The sequence below is a fragment of the Mustela nigripes genome, chromosome 8, assembly GCF_022355385.1.
Source record: "Mustela nigripes isolate SB6536 chromosome 8, MUSNIG.SB6536, whole genome shotgun sequence".
NCBI lineage: Eukaryota > Metazoa > Chordata > Mammalia > Carnivora > Mustelidae > Mustela > Mustela nigripes.
Window position 1 is genome coordinate 38624180 of NC_081564.1, and position 23029 is coordinate 38647208.

General features: G+C 38.2%; 1 protein-coding gene and 1 long non-coding RNA gene across 8 annotated transcripts in view; one reads left to right on the forward strand and one right to left on the reverse strand.

Moving 5' to 3' along the window:
* Positions 1–23029, forward strand: part of DLGAP1 (DLG associated protein 1) — an 869387-nt gene that overhangs the window by 412501 nt on the left and 433857 nt on the right. The gene's annotated exons all lie outside the window — the stretch shown is intronic.
* Positions 3236–23029, reverse strand: part of LOC132023498 (uncharacterized) — a 331116-nt gene continuing 311322 nt past the window's right edge. For all 4 annotated transcript variants that reach the window (XR_009405969.1, XR_009405971.1, XR_009405970.1 and 1 more), the window contains 5 exons: positions 6288–6368; positions 6022–6208; positions 5470–5518; positions 4117–4264; positions 3236–3631 (listed from right to left, as the gene is read on the reverse strand). This is a non-coding gene — a long non-coding RNA (uncharacterized LOC132023498). The remainder of the gene's footprint in view (positions 3632–4116; positions 4265–5469; positions 5519–6021; positions 6209–6287; positions 6369–23029) is intronic.

The window sequence follows — 23029 nt, forward strand, 5'->3', positions numbered from 1 at the left end:
GGAAATGAGCATTTGCCTAGATGGATCTTTAAGAAAGTTACAGATTTCAGAGTCTTTGGAGACACCTACCAACCAGTTGACCCATTTTGGCAGCTGTGAATAAGAATCCAGAGCCCTTTTAATCAAAAAAGAAAACTGACAGGAGCCATTTAGTTCCCCTCTCTCCTGCCTGTTGTATATTATCTTTAAGAAATGGTTGAATTTCAGTTAGGATATGTTTACTTTCAGTTTTTGTTCTTACCTTAATCTGGGGTGTTGTTACTGGAAACTTTTAGATGACATCACTACGAGGCCTCTTCACAGGTAGCTGCTTTTCTTTCCCAGGTCCCAGGAGAACCCCTCTGGGATTGGGCTCTGCCTCTGCCAGTAATGAGAAAGCCACTGGGCCGCTAGAGTTTAATGGCAGGGTCTTAGCATGCTGGTGTGCCTGACATTGAAAAATACCCAGGAAGCATCCCTGAGGCTTTGCATTTACTGAGCAGCTGCTAGACCTCCTCAGGATCCTTAGGATTAGATGTCCACAACATTTATAGTTCTCCATCAATTTTTCTAACTTAGGACACTGGTAATTGGACCCCTAATATTCTATTGGATCAAGGGATGAAGAGTGACAGCAGTGAGTGAAGTGGTGACCCAGAAACCATGGCCTCTGTTGTGCTTTCCCTCTGGTGGTGTCATTGGTTTCTTACTGCAATAATGGGCTTGCAATCCAATCTGTCCTTCTTAGCTCTCTTTGGCCTTAAGGTGGGGTAGACCCTTTCTCATGTTAGTCAATATATCTCGTCAGACCATATGACCTTGATCACACTGCTTGGGGGAAACTGTTCATGATCATATCATGATTCTTTGGGTTGGATACTGCAGGTCACATATTGCAGGGGCAATACATCAGAGTACATAGCAGTGCCACAGACCCCCAGCAAACCCCCCATAGGGGGTTACCCTGAGTTAGGCAGCAGGTAAGCAAATTACAGGTAAAGGGCATTCCCCTTAGTTAATTTCAAGAGCAACCCGCAATCCTGCTGACTGCTACATCCATTGTTTTGTGCAAATCTCGGCCTATCGATAACTAGTCTTGTAGTTGGACTGGCCCTTCTGGTTCTTATGATTGCAAGATGCCCTTTGGCAACAATCATCAGGACACTTTGGGAAAACAGAGGTTTATTACTTACAAGACTTGGAAATTAGAGTGAAAGCATGCACGGGCTAGAGGTTCTGCTTTTACTGGGGTGGAAAGTGGGGGCCTCGTGTTTCATGGGCTCACTCTTTAGTGGGGGATTTTACAAACATGGGAAGAGAAAGGCAAGTGCCCAAAGGGTCAGTTATTGAAGTCAAGATCTCTCCACAAAGGAGCCTCAACGGGGTGAGGTGGCCTGGCTCTATCTCTGTGGCTGACCACGTAATAATTGGAGATTGCCATCTTTGATTCCTTGGCAACTAAAGTCAGGCACATGCATTATTAAAAAAAGAAAGAAAAATGTCAGGGCCTCGCACTAGAGTCTGTCTCTAGAAAAAAAACTTCAGTCATACTGGAGGGAACAGGAGACAGAAAGAAGACCCTAACTGTATACTTGTTACTTAGAGGGATATAATAATCTATTAATCACATGTGTTTACTATTCTTTGGTCTGAACACTGTAAAATTAATGATCTGAAGCTAAAAGAGGAGTGCTGTTTATTTTTCAATATCCTCTTTTGTTCCACCAATGATTTGAAGTGGCCTATAAGGATAGTTAGATCCACGGAGAGAGATGGATAGATCTAGATAGATCAGTAAAAAATACTATTATTGTTGCTGAATTTAGGCCCATGGATGATGACTGACACTGGGCTGATATTTCTAAAAGCTGAAGCAAAAAGGAACTATTATGTCACTGGTCTATATTCATGGTCGTGAAAGATAGCATTCTCCAGTGAATCAAAGATTTTCCTGACACCTCAGTTTGACAAGGACTTCTTATCTGACGTATAGTGGCCAGTATGTTTTTATGACATGCTGACAACAAAAGTTTAGTTTTAAGCAGGGCCTCACAGGAAACTTTAGTTTTGAGGGGTTTTATTCCCCTTTAATATATGATGAGGGCATAACGCCCAAATCCAACTCAGTGGAAGCAGTTTGCTGGAGAAATGGGAAAGCCTGTGGACAACATCCACAGCTTGCTGCCCATATCCTTTTGTTGCCAGAAAAAGGCCACCACAAGCATAGTTCATTACTGGCCCCAGTGCTTGCCTCACCACACATCGTGTGTGCACAGCTAGGTCATCCAAGTCTTTTCTGCTAAGACCCAAGTGGGCTGAGGTTTTTGAAACAAGTGCTCTTGGCTATCACTACGCATTTATTAGAACTGACAAAACTGAAGCCTATTTGTCATCAAGGGCTGGACTTTCTAGGGTCAAATATGTGCTTCAGAGAGTAGTATTATAGACACCATTTTCTGTATGTTTCTTTAAGTGTATTTTTCTAGGGAATGACTTCAGAGCTTTCAATCCATGAAAGGGTCGCAGTCAGGAATGCATTGACCACAGGTCCTTTAAACACTCGTCCTTCAATATTTCTGTCAAGAGCTTTCAATAAAGGTCAGCAGCAGACCGTTCAAAGGCCTACTCTCTGGCAAGGACCTGGGGCCCGTGTTCAGCACTGCTGATTAAAGGCAGAGCCATGAGCACTAATGATCAAAACCACATTCGGCCACGCAGTCTGTGAGAACTAAGAGCCTCGCCCACCTGGTACTGCCACTCACCTGGACACTGAAAAGGTGAAGCAGAGCCTGTCAAAAATATTTGAGTGTCAGCTGTATGTCAGAAAATGAGGACACAGTGTTGAACAGCTTCCTGTCCCTATTGTGCTTATTCTAATGGTTAGACAATAACTAATTACTATTTTTCTTATTTGCTGTAAAGGACAGGAGGGCTAAAATTGTCCTTAAAAAATGAGCTGAGGGGCACCTGGGTGGCTCTTAAGCCTCTGCCTTCAGCTCAGGTCATGATCTCAGGGTCCTGGGATCGAGCCCCGCATTGGGCTGTCTGCTCGACAGCGAGCCTGCTTCCCCTCTCTCTCTGCCTGTCTCTCTGCCTACTTAATAAATAAAATCTTTAAAAAAAAAAATGAGCTGAGTATTTTCTAGAACACCAAAGAGAAAATGTGTCTCAGAGTCTCACCAAGCATAGGCAAGGATGGAGTATTTATTTTCAGAGTTTTTTACAGATCTAAACTTATCACAGGAATTTAGGGATATAGAAAATCTTATAATTGGGCCTAAATTCATTTTGTTAGCTTAAGACTATAGACATACTGTTTAGAACTTTGACCATAATATAGGTTACGCAGACAATAATTACAAGTAGCTTCATTAAATCTGTGTACATATTTAATGTCCACCCTAAAATGAAGCCACATATTGACACCTTTTTTTTGAGGGAGGGAGAGAGAGAACCTTAAGCAAGCTCCATGCCCAGCACGGTGCTCCATTTCACAACCCTGAGGGCATAACCTGAGCGGATTTTTTTTTTTTAATATACGATAACTTCTAACAATTCTCTTCTTGATTTTGTGATCCGTTACCAGTATTCTGTAGAATTGTACAGTGGCTCCCATCAGAGGGCTTCTCTTTTTCCATGAACTCTGAGGAAACTGCATGGAGAATGGAAAAGGAGAAATGTCACAGTAGAGCACACTAAAAATTATTGTGGTTTGAGCTCACTACACAAAAGCAGAAGAAACCTCTACAGACTACCTAAATTAATCAACATAATGCTTATTTTTAACCAGGAACAGATATCCAAAATGCATTATACATGTGAAAAGTAGTATACCCTCAGATTTGCAGCTCAGAATGTCAGGATTCAAAACTCGTGAACTAGCTGTGTGATCTTGAACAAGTAAATTAGCACTTTGTGCCTCAGTTTCCTCATCTGTTAATAGGACCTACCTTAGAAAGGTGTTTTAAATAAATGACAGATATATGTAAATGCTTATGATACCTGATACATAGTAAGCAGATGTTAAGAATAATTATTAAAGGAAAACCCCTAGCACAAGACAGTAAGGCTCAAATGAACATTAAGCACAAATGACCCTAATGGAAATGAATTTTTAAAAATTAAAATTAAGAGTACCTGAGTGGCTCAGTGGGTTAAACCTCTGCCTTTGGCTCAGGTCATGATCTCCGGGTCCTGGAATCGAGCCCCGCATTGGGCTCTCTGCTCAGTGGGGAGCCTGCTTTCCCCGACTCTCTCTGCCTATCTCTGTGCCTACTTGTGGTCTCTGTCAAATAAATAAATAAAATCTTTTTTAAAATTTTTCAAATTAAAAACAAATCCAGAAATTAGAATTTAATATTACTAAATTAGTATTTTCAAAAACAGTTATGATTATGAAATAGGAGCAAAGATAATTTATAGCGTAAAAAGTAAAAGGACAATGCTGAAAAAGATTTGTAAGGCAGATTTCTTGCTGCTCAGCCAAACTGTCTTTCTCTTCCTCATATGCTCCAGCCCCCTTTGCAGTTTGGTGTGGCTGAAGGGGTGAGTTCCGATGTGTGTCCCTCCCAGCCAGCACATAATCAATTCCCTGGCACGGTCTCTGTGCTGTGAGACATGGCCAGTATTTCACCGTGTTGGTGTGTGTCCCTAGCAACACAGGGGCTGAGAAAGTGGACAGAGATATTAAGAACCATCTATACTGTGATAAGGAATTTGAGCTTTTTCATGGAAGCTATAGGATCTCCAGAAGTGTCTGTATTGTATAATCAGGTAAGTCACTCCTTTGGCTGGGTAGAGGATAGACTCTGGAGGGCAGGAGAGGTGGGCTGGGGGCCAAGACTAGAAAGCAGTTAAGAGACTTGCATAACCGCCCCTGTGGGATGGAAGGAGGCGATGGACTTCAAAGGAAATTGTGGAGGGACAGTCAACAATTATATCGGGTGTGGGAAGCTGAGATACCAGGGTAAGAAATAAAGGTAGATAGAGATGGGGGTGGGGGGGCAATGGTTATGCCTCTTGATCTCTGTGTTGTCTGAGAGGTGAGAAAATCTTCATTAGCAGTTTCTACTGTCACATCTTATACAATCTGTCCTTCTCAAACTATGTGCTGGTGGCTTCACTCATCCCAGTCCTTTCCAGTGCTGGGCTCTGCCTGGAAGACAGTCTAGAAAGCTTCTGAACTATATTCTCCCCACATCCAGCAATACCTCTTCTCTTCCTCCTCAAGATATGCTTGGTTGTTCCTCCTTTGTGCCTCTCTCCCCTTGAGCACTTAGGAGAATGTGCTCGACATGCCCACTTGACATCTTTGCAATGATGTCGGAAGGACACTGATGGGAAAGATCTATTTTTTATCATGGTTTTTCTTATTACTAGCAGAAGGCCAGATATAATGGGTTCTCGATAGATGTTTAATGAATGAGCTAATGGCTTGAGAATAAGAGGACAGGGGGAAAATTAGGGATCTTAAAATAGCACACCCCTTACCTTCATTCCCTTAAGAATCCAGGAGGCTGCACAGCAACACCTGTGTGGACTGACAGCATTGAAAAAGATTGTAGTTAAGGTTGAAGGAGAAAACCCAAGCAGTCCACACAGTGGTAGGACTCTTGTTCCTTTAGGACCAATTTATCCATTTATGAGAAAACTCCCCTAAGAAGGAGCATGTAAACACACTTGCATGTGCAGCATAGAGGAAGGAAAAATTATACCCACACTTTTCTAACCCAGCATTTTCCAGAATTGTACAGATAAAGCATACTCAAGTGACCATCACCCTCTCCTTTACACAGTGAAATGAATGATGGGTACTTTCTACTCTTAATTGTATACAGTTTTCCACAGGTTGTGGAGTTGAGACTTCTAGTTGTTTGCCTAATATAATCTCTCCCTTTTTCTTAGTATCAGAATTCCAGTTTTATTTTAAGTAGCAGTCTGGCAAGCTGAGAAAGCCCACATCTACCAGCCTGCAAGCTAGTGACATATAACCATTTAAATAAATTCTGGTTATTATTAGGGAAGGGTAGTATGGAACATTACCTGGCTTTTCAAAAAGTTGACTCTGGGGGCACCTGGATGGCTCAGGCATTAGGCGTCTGCCTTCGGCTCAGGTCATGATCCTGGGGTCCTGGGATCGAGCCCCACATTGGGCTTCCTGCTCGGCCGGAGGCCTGCTTCTTCCTCTCCCACTCCTCCTGCTGTGTTCCCTCTCTTGCTGTGTCTCTCTCTGTCAAATAAATAAATACAATCTTTAAAAAAAAAAAGTTGACTCTGCTGGGAGATTTGCCCCTTTACCTCCTAATTACCTTCCTCTGGTCTTGTGGCTAAGCACTGGCACTCCAGCAGCTATTTTGGAACATGAGGTGGCCTTAAATTTGGAGGTAACTCTAGAAAGAAGAACATAAAAATAGTAAGCATTGGAGTCCCTTACTACCAAAGAATCGAAATACCAGCACTGAAATACTCAGCTCTGAATTGTTTTTCTTGAAAAAATTTACATCTCTATGTTTACAATAGAAAATCCGGAGATGTCCTTAAAAAAACAAACAAACAAAAACAACAACCAAACCTTATATTGCGCACTGGGGCTTAACTTCTCGTAACTAACGTAGTGCACTAATGATTCTTAATCTAATTTTACTATGATTGCCACATAGTTTACTGCAGTGTAGGCTCAAGTGGTTACACGTTTGTTTTACCTCCATGAAAAAGCTAGAGAAATGGTGTAAGTCTGCATCGTGTTCTGCAATGTCTGAAAGAGCCTGCAGGTCAAAGATAGCAGAGTCATACTCCCTGAGTATCACAGACAAGCACACATTCTGGGATGTGGTGTAGATCATTTGCCTTTTGTACATCTTCAGTCTTTAGAGAGTCAGTCTGACATGGGAGTCCAGAAATCCTTTGGTCTCTTGTAGTGCTTCTCTTCTTTTCCACCACCCTGGCCTCCCTACCTGCTACAACTTCTTGAGGTGTCATGGGGATACTCATGTGCCCAATGGCTCCTGTTCTTGGGAGGCCAACAGTGGATCTTGGCATGTTTTCCCCCAGCTGTACTGACATATGAATAACCTATAACACTCTAAGGTCTATAGCATGATTATTTGATATATGTGTACACTGCAAAATGATGCCACAATATTTTATCTTAAATATTCTCACTAAACACACACACACACGTTATTTATATGGGGGGGGGGGGTAGAGGTGTAAATATTGTGGTAACTTTCAACTATATAATGCAGTGTTTCTGACTAGTCACCATGCTGTACACAGCAGGCACACCTTAGAGATCTTGCAGGTTTTGTTCCAGACTACTACAGTAGAGTGGGTACCTCAAAAAGGCTACCAAAAGGAATTGTTTTGGTTTCTCAGTGCATAGAAAAGTTAATGTTTACACTATAGTCTATTAAGTGCAATAGCATCATGTCTAAAAACCAGTATACATCCTTACCAAAAAAAAAAAAAAAAAAAAGTTAACCATCATCTAAGCTTTTAGCAGGTCTTCATCTTTTTGCTGGTGGAGAGTCTTGCCTTCATGTTGGTGGCTGCGGCAATTTCTTAAGACAACAATGGAGTTTGCCATGTCAATGGACTCTGATAGCATTTTACCCACAGTAGAACTTTTTTCAAAACTTGGGTCAGTCCTCTCTGACCCTGTCACTACTTTCTCAAGTTCAAGGAGTATTCTAAATCCTTTGTTGTCAGCCATCTCACACAACCACTTTCTTTGCTCCTCCATAAGAAGCAACTCCTCATGCATTCAAGCGTTATCTTGAGTTTGCAGCAATTCACTCACATCTTCTAGCTCCACTCCTTATTCTAGTTGTCCTGCTATTTCCACCACCTCTGCAGTGACTTCTTCCACTGAAGTCTTGAACCCTCCAAGGCATCCGTGAGGGTTGGAATCAACTTCTTCCAAACTCCTGGTAATGTTGGTAATTTGACTTCTTGCCATGAATCATGAATGTTCTTACTGGCATCTAGAATAGCGAATCCTTTCCAAAAGATTTTCACTTGACTTTGCCAGAGCTATCAGAGGAATCACTATCAAGGGCAGTTATAACCTAATTACATGTATTTCTTTAATATTAAGACTTGAGAGTCAAAATTACTTCTTGATCCACGGGCTGAAATGTGCAATACCCACATTCAGCTCATTAATGCTTTTCTGTCAGAGCTCTTGGGTGACCAGGTGCATTGCCAGTGAGCAGTGATATTTTGAAAATCTTTTTTTCTGAGTAGCTGATCTCAACAATGGGTTTAAAATTTTCAGTAAACCATATTGTAAACAGATGTGCTGCCCTCCAGGCTTTGTTGTTTCATTCATAAAGAACAGGAAGAGTAGATTTAACATAATTCTTAAGCACCCTAGCATTGGCTTCAACTTAAATTCACCAGCTGCTTTAGCCTCTAACTAGAGAGTTGGCCTGTCCTTTGAAGCTAGGCATTGACTTCTCTATAGCTGTGAAAGTCCTAGATGGCATCTTTTTCCCATAGAAATCTGTTTTGTCTACATTCAAAATCTGTTGTTTACTGTAGCCACCTTCATAAATTATCTAAGCTAGATCTCTTGAATCACTTGCTGCAGCTTCTACATCAGAACTTGCTGCTTTACCTTGCATGCTGATGTTAGAGAGATGGCTTCTTCCTTAAACCTCGTGACACAACCTCTGCTAACCTCAAGCATTTCTTTAATATCTTCCTCACCTCTCTCAGCCTTCAAAGAATTGAAGAGAGTTAAGGCTTTGCTCCTGATCAGGTTTTGGCTTATGGGAATTTGGGTGCTGGTTTGATGTCCTTTCTAAACCACTAAAACTTTCTCTATATCAGCAATAAAGCTGTTTCACCTTCTTATCACTGTATACTCACTTGAGTAGCATTTTTAATTTCCTTCAAGAACTTTTTCTTTGGCACAAGAGGCCTAGCTTTCAGCCTATCTTAGCTTTCAACATAACTTCCTCACTAAGCTTAATTATTTCTAGCTTTTGATTTAAACAGAGGTGTGGAACTCTCACTTTCACTTAGGCCAATTAATAACTCTACAATGACCTCTAATACTGTTGTGTCTCAGGGAATAGGAGAAGGGGGAGAGGTGGGCAGCAGTCAGAACACACACAACATTTAAGTTCGCTGTCTTAATATGGGCACAGTTTCTGGCCCCCCAAAACAGTTACCATAGTTACATCAAAGATCACCATAGCAAATATGATAATGAGGAACAGATTTGAAATGAGAATCAACAATATGTGACCCAGAGACATGTAGTGAGCACATGCTGTTGGGAAAATCTGAAAGACTTGCTCAACAGAGGGTTGCCACAAACCTTTTCATAAAACACACAGTTATCTGTAAGGGGCAATAAAGCGGAGCATAAGAAAACAAGGTATGCCTGTACACCCTTGAACTTACTCATGTTATAACCAGAAGTTTTCACCCTCTGACCAACATTTCCCCACTCCTCTCACCCTCTGGAGCACAACTGTACTCTGTCACATACAGTTCATCTTTTCTAAATTTCCCCTGTAAGTAAGTAGTTGTCTTTCTCTGATTTATTTCCCTTAGGATGACTCTCAAGATCCATCAATATTGTTGCAAATGACAGGACTTTTGGGGTTTTTTTTAATGGCTGAAAATATGCCATTTTGTATATGTATTTATGTCACATTCTCTTTATCCATGAATTTGTTGATGGGCACTTTGGTTTTTCTAGGTCTTAGGTATTATAAATATTGCTGCAGTGCACTTGGAGGTGCAGATATCTTTTTAAGATCATAATTTCATTTCCTTCAAATATATACCTAGAAATAGAATTGCTGTATCTTAAAGTAGTTCTTTTTTTTTTGAGTAACTGCCATACTGTTTTCCATTATGACTTAACCAGTCTACATTCCCACCAATAGACACTGTCTTTAAATGGGAATAACTATTGGCCAGTCCCATTTCTATCATGAGAACATTACACACATTCATAGTATAACTTACATATGCTGTTATGCAACAGTTTTCCATTCTTAAGAGTGAAGAGAAGAAAAGAGATGAACAAAAAGTGAACAACCCTATTCAGCCCTGGGCATGTTATTATTTGTATCTTTCATTAGGCCTTAAATTCCTTGAGGGAAAGTACTCCTCTTTATGTTCAATATCAAGCATAATGATGGGCACATTTTAACTGTTTTGTCATTTATTTGTTGAATGAGTGACTGTGTGATAACTAGGCAAATGTTTACTGCTGGAATGGTGGCTGTCCTAGCATCAGCTGCAACACAGAAGGAATAATGGATGGCAATGAATCCTTGCTCTGCTTAATGCAGTTCAAAAAAGATTACTAATGCCAGAGAGTAAAATAGGGTCCTGGCCATCTGCATCCACACATTCATGGAAGGGGTCAAAGTGGGGGTGGAGCATAAGTGGAGTTAAAAGAGAATAGGTGGGGCACCTGGGTGCTCAGGGGGTTAAGCCTCTGTCCTTGGCTCAGGCCATGATCTCAGGGTCCTGGGATCGAGGCCCACATCAGGCCTACATAGGGCTCTCTGCTCGCCTCTCTGCCTACTTGTGACCTTTCTCTCTCTCTCAAATAAATGAAGTCTTAAAAAATTCAAAATAGAATAAAATAAAATGTTAAAAAAATTTTGGTGGCTAGCACTCCATTCCCATTTCTGACAGAAGGCTTCATCACCATTTGTTCTTTTAAATAACCCAGCTTCCCATTTTGTAGCATTGGCTCAAAAGTCAGAAAAGTTAAATAGAATCATAAAAAGCAGCATGTTGAACACTCATGCTATCTGAATGAAAAACATATGGTAATGATATAGAAACTGTAATCATTATTTTTCCCCATCACTAGTTTTGGTTTGTCTGCCTTTCACAATGTAAGAATGAAACACTTTTACAGAACAATTCAGAAAGTTAGAAGATGCTGGGTATGAAAAATGACTTTCATTTTTGGGCAGATGTGATATATCTTCAAGAATCTATTTATATCTGACAGCTGTCCCTGTCTTTGAAAAACTTTATTTAAAAAAAAAATGTAGCATGATGAAAGACTCTACAGGTTTCTGCACAGAATCTTTGGTAAGACTTTTGCTGCTTGGATTTACAGATAGTAACTAAGAGAACAACCAAACACTTTGTAAAGATAGCTATTTTTATTTATTTAACTATACTTGAAAAAATATAATTAGGTGTGTGATTTTGTAAAGAGATGACAAGTTACTATCTTCATTTCACCCAAAAGCTGGACATTTGTACTTATTCGATCATCAAGTTCTCCTGAAAAATCCTAATGAGTGGCCCAGATAGAGGAAACTGTGTAGGATTTATTAATAACTTCACTTTTAAAAATGGTTTGGGTGACAGTTAAGCAAGTGAATAGTCAAATTTTCAAAATTTGGATTCTTACCATTAACAGAATGAGCAACAGTTAAAAAAAAAAAAAAGGAACCATAGCAGAAGTAATGGTTAAGCAAACTTAAAACAATCTAAAATTAAAGATAGAAAATAATTTCAAAGAATTCAACCTAAGTGAACATTGACTCAGATTGGTATAATTTATATATGTGTATTCCATAAGTCCTTGAAATAAGTCTGTAATGACAGAATAACAAACCAACACATAATCACAAAATATATTACTATGATGAAAATAATAATAATGTGCTATTGTGATTATTTTTATATTGAGTACATGCATAAGCCAGGTGCCATGCTGAATGTTTAACACGTCATTCCATTTATTCCTCAATAAAGCCCTATTTCCATACAGTAATTGCATGTTTTTCTAATTGAATTAAACATTGCCACTAACTATATTTCATAGAAGAGGGAAGAGCAGGGTGGTTCTAGTTCAAGGTGAGCATATAGGAGGATCCTGGACATACAGCTACATATGGAACATTTTTCTTAAGCAAGAAAATACTAGCTGAGCAACTTCTACACCATGGACATATGGGCGGGGGGAGCAGGTAGGAAAGACTCAGACAAAATCTCACTGTAAACTCAACCCTAGCTCAGTGACATGCAATCAGGAAGGAACTCACCCTGATTTTCTCCTTGCGGAGCAAATGGTTTGAACTGAACATCTGGCACCCTAACTTTTAAGACCTGCACTTGAGAGACAAAGCATCCATCTTTGAAAGCCACAAGGACTTGCATCCACAAGATTCACAAGGTAATCACAAACTGAGAATTCCAAAGAGATTTTTTCAGACTCAACATTCCAAGACTCAGTGCACAGACAGCCCAGTCTTCTGTGAAAGAAACCTTCTTGCTTATCTTAAAGCTTCAGCTGGAGAAACAGGTATCTAATTTAACAGACATCTAGAAACCTACTGAAAGAGGACAGGAGTCCCCACTGCCTCATGCCAGCTGCCTGGTATCTCTTGGAAAGGAGCTGTACACTCATCTGGCACTCCCAATTTTTTCCACTCCAATCCAAGGGATACTTCTAAATCACCTGGCTTTGGTGAAAAGTGGGTCTTGCACATGAAGGTCCTTCAGTGCTGTTACAAATGGAGAAACACTTCTTAACTGGCTACCCCACCAAACGCACAGCAGAGACAGCAGACTTAAACAGATCTAGGGGCTGACTACAATCCTCTCCAGAAGCCTCAGAAGGTGGGCACCATCTTAACTCTATGCCACTGCCCTGGCCCACACGGTTGATATCTCCATAAAAGGAGCCTGTGGCTGGTGGCCAGCCAGGCTTGTGTTCAAGGGTTCAATGGATAGTAGCAAAGAAAGAGTTCCTAACTGGTTATCAGCCAGGGCTCAGTGCAGAGGGAACAGACTAATGTCTATCTCCCAGTTTTCTCCTGAATCAAGTATGTGTGCCTACATTAAAAGATGCTGACTTCCAGTCAGCCTGAAACTAGTTGCTGACTGAGAGCTTCCTATTTGAAACTCTGACAGGACTTAACACAATCTCAACTACTGGGAGCCACTGAAAACAAAGTAGATTGCTTTTATAATCAAAAAGGTCTGAAAGACAATGGAAAGCTAGCAGCTGAATGGTCAACTCCTACACAAAGCCAGTTCTCAGAACTGGGAGGAATGGCTATTGTATCTAATGCATAGAAACTAAATAGAGAATCAAGGAAAATATAAAACATCAGAAAAAGTCCTAAATGAAATGGAGATAAGTGATTTCCTGATAAAGATTTCAAAATAGTGGTTATAAAGATGCTCACTAAACTCAGGAGATGAATGAATATGGTGAGAACTTCAACAAAGACATAAAAAATATCTAAGAGCACCAAAAAGAACTAACAGAGCTGAAGAAATACAAAAACTTAACCAAAAAGTACAATAGTGGGGATCAATGACCTTAAAGATGGGTCAGTAAAACTCATCCACCAAGAGAAGAAAAAGTTTTTACAAAGGATGAAAAAGAGTGAAGACAACTTAAGAGATATATGGGAAAATAGCACCTAAGCCAGCATTCATTTTATAGTGGTTCCAAAAGGAGAAAAGAGGATATAAAACTTCATTGAAATAATGGCTGAAAACTTCCTTAACCCAGGGAAGGAGACATCCAGGTCCAGGAAGCCCAAAGAATCCCCAGTAAGATTACTCAAAGAGACCCACAAGACAGATTATACTTAAAATGGCAAAATTAGAGGCAAGAGAAAAGCAACTTGTTACACACAAGGGACATCCCCCTCCCTAATAAGATAGAAATGCTGCAGGTCAGAAGAGAGGGCATAATATATTCAAAGGGCTGGAAGGAAAAAAAAAAAAGTACCAAACAAGAGAACCCAGCAATGATGTCCTTTACAATTGAAGGTCTGAAAGACAGACCTCGCTTGAAAGAGCTTGTTTTCCAGACAAGCAAAAGCTAAAGGAGTTGATCACCCACTAGACTGGCTTTATAAGAAATGTTAATGCTAATTAGTAACATGAAAGCATAAAAATGTAAGTTTCATGGCTAAAGGTAGAATATACAGGAAAATTCAAATTAATCTTATGATGTAAGGTTGTTAGATTAATCACTTATAAACTGTTATGAGGATTAAAATTAGTAAATGTAACTATAATAAAAAATAATTTGTTAAGGGACACATAAGACAGAAAGATGTAAATTGTGATATCAAAAATATAAAATTCTGTAGTAAAAATATTGAGCTTTAAATACATTTAGACTTAAGTTGCTATCAATTTAAAACAGAATGTTATCAGTAAGTTACTTATGTAACTTTTGGGAACCACAAAACAAAATCCCATAGTAAATATGCAAAAGTTAAAGAGAAAGAAATCTAAGCACGTCATTTATAAAGATCCATCTTAGGAAGAAATCTTACCATGCCACTTAGAAAGAAACCATCAAATCGTAAAGGAAGAGAGCAAAAGAGGGAGCAAAGAAACTTAAGACAGCCAGAAAATAATTCACAAAACAGCAATAAGGACATATTTATCAATAATTACTTTAAATGTAAATGGACTAAATTATTTAATCAAAAACACATTGAGTGACCAAATAGATAAAGACAACACCCAACTGTCTATAAGAGACTCACTTCAGATATAAAGATACACACAAACTGAAAGCAAAGGAGGGAAAAAGATAGTCCATGCAAACTGAATACCAAACGAAAGCTAGGTAGCTACCCTTACATCAGATAAAATAGGCATTATGACAAAGATTTGTAATATGATAAAAGAAGGTCAATCCAGCAAGAGGATATACTGTTTATTAATAATTGTGCAACCAACATAGGAGCATCTATATGTAAAGAGTAAATACTAACAGACACAAAGGGAGAAATAAAAAGCAGTATAATAATAGTAGGGGACTTTAATCCCTCACTTTCATCAAGAGCTAAATCATTCAGACAGAAAAACAATGAGAAAACTTTGATCTTAAGTGATATATTGGACCAGATGGGCTTATGAGACATATAGAATATCCCATCCCAAAACAACAGGACATGCATACCACTCAAGCACACATGGCACTTTCTCCAGAATATTTGCAGGTACAAAAGAAGTCTTAATAAATGTAAGAATACTGAAATCATGTCAAGCATCTATTCTGACCACAATGGGAAGCAGCTAGTTAGAAGAAAACTGGAAAGTTTAAAAAGTACATGGAGATTAAACAGCATGCTAGTGAACAATGAATTGGTCAAAAAAGAAAAATTTTTAAATTACCTTGAGACAAATGGAAATACAACATACCAAAACTTATGGGATGCAGAAAACAGTTCTAAGAAAGAAGTTCATTTCAGTGAATGCCTATATCAAAAACAAAGACCCTAGGTTTATGCCTCAAGGAACCAGAAAAAGAAGAACAAAGTTCAAAGTTGGTCAAAGGAAAGAACAAAAATCAGTGCAGAAATAAATGAAATAGAGACTAAAAAGACAATAGAAAACATCAATGAAGCTAAGAGCTGGTTCTTTGAAAAGCAAACAAAATAGACAAACCTTCAGGTAGACTCACCAATTTAAAAAAAAAAAGAGGACTCAAATATTTTCAAAAATGAAAAAGGAGATGTTAACTGATATCAAAGACACACAAAGGCTCATAATAGACTACTAGGAAAAATTATAAATCAATGAAAAGGACAACCTAGAAGACATGCTTGAATTTTTAGAAACATACAACTTACCAAGACTGAGTCATACAGAAATAGAAAATCTGAACAGACTGATTTTTAGTGAGGATATTAAATCAATAATCAAAAATCTCCCAAGGAACAAAATTCTAGGATCACATAGTTTTAACAGTGAATTCTACCAAACATTTAAAAAGAGAGAGAGAGAGAGAGAAAGAAAAGAAAGGAATTACTGGCAAACTGTTCCCAAAACAGAGGAAGCAAGAACACCTCCAGAGAGTTTTTATGAGGCCAGCCTTACTCTGATACCAGTACCTGACAAGAACACCATCAAAGAAGAAAATTATAGGCCAATATCCCAGATGGACATAGATGCAAAAATCTTCAACAAAATATTAGTAAGCCAAATTCAGTGATACATTACAGGTAGCCCCTGCTTTCCAGAAGTTCATGTTACACCACCTCACTTTTACAGAAGACCTACATTAGCACCTATTTTATTTTAAAAGCCATTAACATAGTAATATAGGTCTTTCATAAAGTCAAAGTGGCTTAACACAATATTTTGGAAAGCATGAAATTCTCCATTTTACTCCATTTCAGCTTATGAAAGGTTTTATAGGAACGCTCTTTTAGAGAGTGGAAGAAACCTATAAAAGGATCATATACCCTCATCAAGTGGTATGTATTCCGGGTTGCAGGGTTGGCTCAACATTTGCAAATCAGGGTGATATAACACATTAAAAAAGAAAGGTTAAAAAGGTTAAAAATCTTATGGTCATCTCAATAGATGCAGAAAAAACCCTTGCAAAATTCAACATCTACTGATGATGAACTCTAAACAAAACTTTCAAAACTTAAAAAACTTTTGTAAGTTACATAAGTAAGTTACATAAGTAACTTTTGTAAGTTACATAAGTAAGCCCATAGCTAATTCATACTGTGGTCAACAGGTGAAAGTTTTGACTCTAAGATCAGAACAAAACAAGTATGCCCACTCTTGCCATTTTTATTCAACATAATATTGGAAATTCTAGTCAGTGCAATTAGGCAAGAAAAATAAAAGGCAAGGTTCCTTCTTAAATTGGAAAGAAACAAGTAAAATTCTCACTATTTGCAGATGACATCATATATATAAGAAACCCTAAAGTCCACCAAAAAAAATAACTGTTAGAACCAAAACAAACTAAATAAAACTGCAGAACACAAAACCAATATACAAAAATTGGCTGCATTTTGTACACTAATAAACTAATTATCAGAAAAGGTGAATTAAACAATCCCATTCACAGTCATATCAAAAATTCCTAGAAAATACCAAGGAATTTAACCAAGGAAGTAAGAGATCTGTACACCAAAAACTAAGAAACTGATTAAAGAAATTGAACAGGATATCAGTAAATGTAAATATATTCTGTGCTTATGATGAATTAAAGTCATTAAAATGTCTGGAAAACATTGGGGAAGTTATGTGCTATGGTCAGTGCTGTGAAGTGTGGAAACCTGGCAATTCACACACCTGTACCCCTGGGGCTAATAATACATTATATGTTTATAAAAAAATAAAATAAATTTTTAAAAATGTCTGTGCAACCCAAAGCAATCTAAAGATTCAATGCAATCAAAATTCTAAATTTTATCACAATAACAGTGGCATTTTTTTACAGAAATAGAACAATCCTAAAATAGGTATGAAATCACAAAAATGCCCCAAATAGGTAAAGCAACCTGAAGAAAGAAAGAAAAAACTAGAGGCATTATGCTTCCAGATTTCAAACTATATTACAAAACTGTAGTAATCCAAATAGTATGGTATTGGTGTATTAGACACATAGATTAATGGAACAACAGAGCCCAGAAATAAACCCATGTTTATATGGTCAAATAATTTATGACAAAGGAACCAAGAATATATAAATGAGAAAAGACATTTTCTTCACTAAATGGTGTTAGGAAAACTGGACATATATATACAATAAAACTGGACCACTCTCTTACACCATACAGAAAAATTAACTCAAAATAGACTAAAGAATATAGATGGTAAGCAGCTTGATAATGAGCTTGGCCATGATTTTTTGGATTTGTTACTAAAAGCAAAAATAATCAAGTGGGATTACATCAAACTAAAGAGCTTCTGCACAGCAAAGGAAATGAACAAAATGGAAAAGCAGCCTACAGAATGGGAGAAAGTATTTGTAAATCATATATCTGATAAATGGTTGATATCCAAAATATATAAAGAATTCCTACAACTCAACAACAAATATCCCAAACAATCCATTAAAATATGAGGAGAGGATTTAAATAGACATTTTTCTGAAGATATGTAGATGGTCAGCAAGTACACTAAAAGGTATTCAACATCACCAACCATCGAGAACCACATCAAAGCATTCAGCAAATCAAAACCACATTGAAATCATCTCACACTGGTTAGAATGACAATCATCAAAAAATACAAAAATGCTGGCAGTGATGTAGAGAAAAGAGAATGCTTGTGCACCACTGGTGGGAATGCAAATTGATGCAGCCTCCATTGGAAAACAGTATGGAGGGTCCTCAAAAAATTAAAAATAGAACTATTATCCAATCTGTGATTCCATTTCTGGGTAAATGAAAATGAAGGTAGGTTGAGATCACAATTGTGAAGCTGGAAAATCCTGAGCTCATCTCCTCCCATGGAAACATCAAAACTACAACTACATATGTTTCTCTCTGGAAATGACATATAAACTAACAAAACAGTTCTTCCACAACTGAATGTATAAAGATGAAGCCACACCGAGATAGGTAGGAGGGGCAGAGAGGCATGCTGTTTAGAATCCACTCCTCCAGCATAGGAACTCACAAGTGGAACCAGATATCACAAGTACAGAGGTCCACCCTGAGGAGACAAGGGTTGAAGGCTCACATCAGGCATTCCTATCCTGGGAACCTGCATCAAGAAGATCAGCCTATAATTTTTGAAAATTAGTGGGGCTTAACTATGGGAGAGCCAGAGGGCTACGGAAAACAGAGATTCTGCTCTTAAAGGACCCATGCACAAACCCAATCCTAGACTCAGCACAGAACCCTCGGTTTATAAAGTGCCAGGGCCTTATATGAAGGAGATAGACTAATTTTTAGAGTGTGTTCTGGAGGGTAGATCTTTTCCCAGGAGCAGAAGCACAGACTGATACCATTTTTCTTAATCTCCTTCTATCTACCTGGCCCAGCACTAGCAGACACCATTTCTGACACTCTCCATTTACCTTACTAGTACCATTCACTCTGCCCACCAGGATCCTGCAGCTTTTTTTACAGTAAGGCATCACAGCCAGCCAGATTGGGGCCAACCTCACCCACCAACATGCCTTGGGCATATGCAGCCCAAAGAGGACACCACTGGAACCCCTGGTTCTGGTGACCAAAGGGAATTACATGACTGGACCCTACAGGACACCTTCTATATAAGGCCAGTCCTTCAAAACTGGGAAATATAGCTGATCTACCTAACACAGAGAAACAACCATATAATGTCAGGCAAAATGAGGAGGCAGGGGAATATGTTCCAAATGATAAAACAAGACAAAACCTTTTTAAAAAACTAAATGAAATGGAGAAAAGCAATGTACCCAATAGAGTTCATAGTAGTAGTCAAAAAGATACCCAACTCAGAAGAAAGGGTGAACCCAAAAAGAACTTCAAAAGAGAGAATGTTAAAAAAAAAAAAATTAGACCTGGGGCACCGGTGTGGATCAGTTGGTTAAGCATCGAACTCCTGGTTTCAGCTCAAGTTGCTGTCAGGATTGTGAGATTAAGCCCCACATTGGGCTCAGAATGGAATCTGCTTGAGATTCTTTCCCTCTCCCTCCTCCTCTGCTCCTCTCCTCCACTTACATATTCACTCTCTCTCAAATAAGTAAGTCAATAAAATCTTTTTAAAAATTAGAAACCAGACCTGAGGAAAACAATGACTGAAATGAAAAATACACTAGAAGGAATCAACAGCAGATTTCATGATCCAGAACACACACATTAGCAATCTGGAAGACTGAGTAATGGAAATCACCCAAGCTGAACAACAAAAAGAAAAAAAGAAATTTAAAAGTTGAGGGTAGTTCAAGGGAACACTTGGGACAAAGTCAAACCAACATTTGCATCTTAGGAGTTTCAGAAGAAGAGAAAGGGACAGTAAAGTTGTTTGAAAAAGTAATAGCTGGAAATTTTTCTAACCTAGGGAAGGAAACAGACACCTGGGTCTAGGAAGCATAAACATTCCCAAACAAGATGAACCCAGATCCATACCAAGACACATGATAATTAAAATGTCAAAAATTAAACATGAAAGGAGAATCATAAGTCAGCAAAAGAAGAGCAATTAGTTAACACAATTAGTTAATACAAGGGGACCCCCATAAGGCTATTTCAGTTGCTTTTTCAGTAGAAACTGAGTATCTAAGGTGACTTCCTTCTAGCCTACAAAGTGTTGAAAAGGAAAAACCTACAATCAAGAACACTCTATCAGGAAAGATTATCATTCAAATTTGAAGGAAAAACAGAGCTTCCCAGACAGAAGTTAAGAGTTCATCCCACTACATCAGACTTACAAGAAATGCTAGAGAGACTTCTTTGAGCATAAAAGAAAAAAAAAGAGACGTTCTTACTGGTAAAAGCAGAATGTGGGGGCACTTGGGTGTCTCACTTGGTTAAGGATCTTTTTTCAAAGATTTTATTTATTTATTTGATAGAAGGAGCACATGAGTAGGGGGCTGGAGAGAGAGAGAAGCAGACTCCCCATGGATTAGAGAGCCCAACATAGGAATGTGACCCAAGGACCCTGGGACCATGACCCAAGCTGAAGAGATACTTAGCTGACAAAACTACCCAGGTGCCCAAATATCTAACTCTTGAATTCTGGGTTCAGGTCACGATCTCAGGGTTGTGAGATCAAGCCCTGCATTGGGCTCTGTACTAGGTGAGGAACCTGCTTAAGATTTTCTGTCTTCTACTTTTCCTTCTATTTCCCCACCCCTCCTATCTTAAAAAAAAAAAATGCAAAATATGGCAAAGGTAGTGGATCAACCACTTATGAAGCTAGTATAAAAGTTAAAAGACAAAATAAAATCAACTATATCTACAATAAGTAAGGGATGCACAGAATTAATATATGTAAAACATGATGTCAAATATATACACTATAGGGGTGGAAGAGTAATAATGTAGTTATTTTTTTTATTAAATTTATTTTTCAGAAAAACAGTATTCATTATTTTTCCACCATACCCAGTGCTCCATGCAATCTGTGCCCTCTATAATACCCACCACCTGGTACCCCAACCTCCCAAACCCACACCACTTCAAACCCCTGAGATTGTTATTTTTTTAATCTGTTCAAACTTGAGTAATCAACAACTTAAAATAGACTGCTATATCCACAGGGTGTTATATATGGACCTCATAGTAACCACAAACCTATAATAGATACACAACATATAAAAATAAAGTAATCCAAACATACCACGAAAGAAAGTCCTCAAATCACCAGAGAAGAGAGCCAGTGAAGAAAGGAATAGAAAGAACTACAAAAACAACCAGAAGCAATTAACAAATTGGCAATGAATACATACCTATAAATAACTACTATAAATGTAAGTGGGATAAATTCTCTAAGCAAAGGATATAGGGTAGCTGAATGGATTGAAAAAACAAGACCTGCATCTATGCTGCCTATAAAAGACTTGCATCAGACCTAAAGACACATACAGACTGAAAATGAAGGGATGGAAGAAGATATTCCATGCTAATGGAAACAAACAAAAGTAATACTATATGAAACAAAATAGACTTTAAAACAAAGACTGTCCAAGAAAGACAAATACCATACAATTTCATGCATAGGTGGAATTTAAGAAAGAAACCACCAAAGTGGGGAGAGAAAGAGAGAGAGAGAGGCAAACCAAGAAACAGACTCTTAACTATAGAGAACATACTAATGGTTACCAGAGGAGAGGTGAGTAGAGCCATGGGTTGGATAGGTGATGGGAATTAATGAGTGTACTTGCTGTGAGCACAAGATGATTTGTGGAAGTGGTGACTCACTGTGTTTTGCACCTGAAGCTAATATTACACTATGTGTTGACTACCTGAAATTTAAATAAAAACTTTTTGAAAAAGATAAATGAAACAAAGATTGCAATAAGAGAAAAAGAGCATTACATACTGATAAAGTGATCACTCCAACACAATATAAACAATTATAAATATGTATGCATCCAACATAAGAGCACCTAAATATATAAAGCAAATGTTAAAAGACATACAGAAACTGGCAGTAATACAATAATAGGAGGGAATTTTAACACACCTCTTATATCAGTGGAGAGATCATCTAGACAGAAAATCGATAGGGAAACATTGGCCTGGAATGACACATTAAATGTACAAATACAGAACATTCCATTTAAAACAGCAGACTATTCATCCTTTTCAAGTGCACATGGAACATTCTCCAGGCTAGATCACACGTCAGACCATAAAACGCATCTCATAAATTTATGATAGAAATAATATCAAGCATCTTTTATAATCTCAGTAATATGAAAGCCAAAATTAATTATAAGGAAAAAAATAGAAAAAAAACCACAAACGTGGAGGCTGAACCAAATTAAACAATACATTGAAAGGATCATACACCATAATCAAGGAAGATTGTTCCAATATCCACAAATCCATTAACGTGATACACCACTTTAACAAAATAAAAGATAGGGATGCCTAGGTGGCTCAGTTGGTTAAGCAGCTGCCTTCGGCTCAGGTCATGATCCCAGCGTCCTGGGATCGAGTCCCACATCGGGACTTGCTCGGCAGGGAGCCTGCTTCTCCCTCTGCCTCTGCCTGCCATTCTGTCCGCCTGTGCTCGCTCTCTCTCCCTCACTCTCTGACAAATAAATAAATAAAATCTTAAAAAAAAAATAAAAAAATAAAAGATGAAAATCTTAAGATCATCTCAACGATGCACCAAAAGCATTTAACAAAATTCAGCATCCATTTATGATTAAACAACAACAAAAAAAAAACTCTCTAACACAGTGGGCATAGTGGGAACATTCTTCAACATAATAAAGGCCACGTATGACAAAAACCACAGCTAACATCATACACTATGAAAAGTTCAAAGCTCTTTTCTAAAATGAGGATCAAGACATGATGCCCACTCTCACCACTACTATCCTGGAAGTCCTACCCATATCAATCAGACAAGAAAAAGAAACAAAATTAGAATAGAAACAGAATTCCTTACCCAACTGGTAAGGAACAAGTGAAACTGTCACTATTTGCAGAGGACATGATCCTATATATAGAAAACTCTGAAGACTCCCCCCCCCCAAAAAACTATTAAATTTAATAAATGGATTCAGTGAAACTGCAGGATACAAAATGGCTATATATATATATATATATATATATATATATAAATGTATTGTTTCTATACACTAACAATCAGGAAAAGAAAT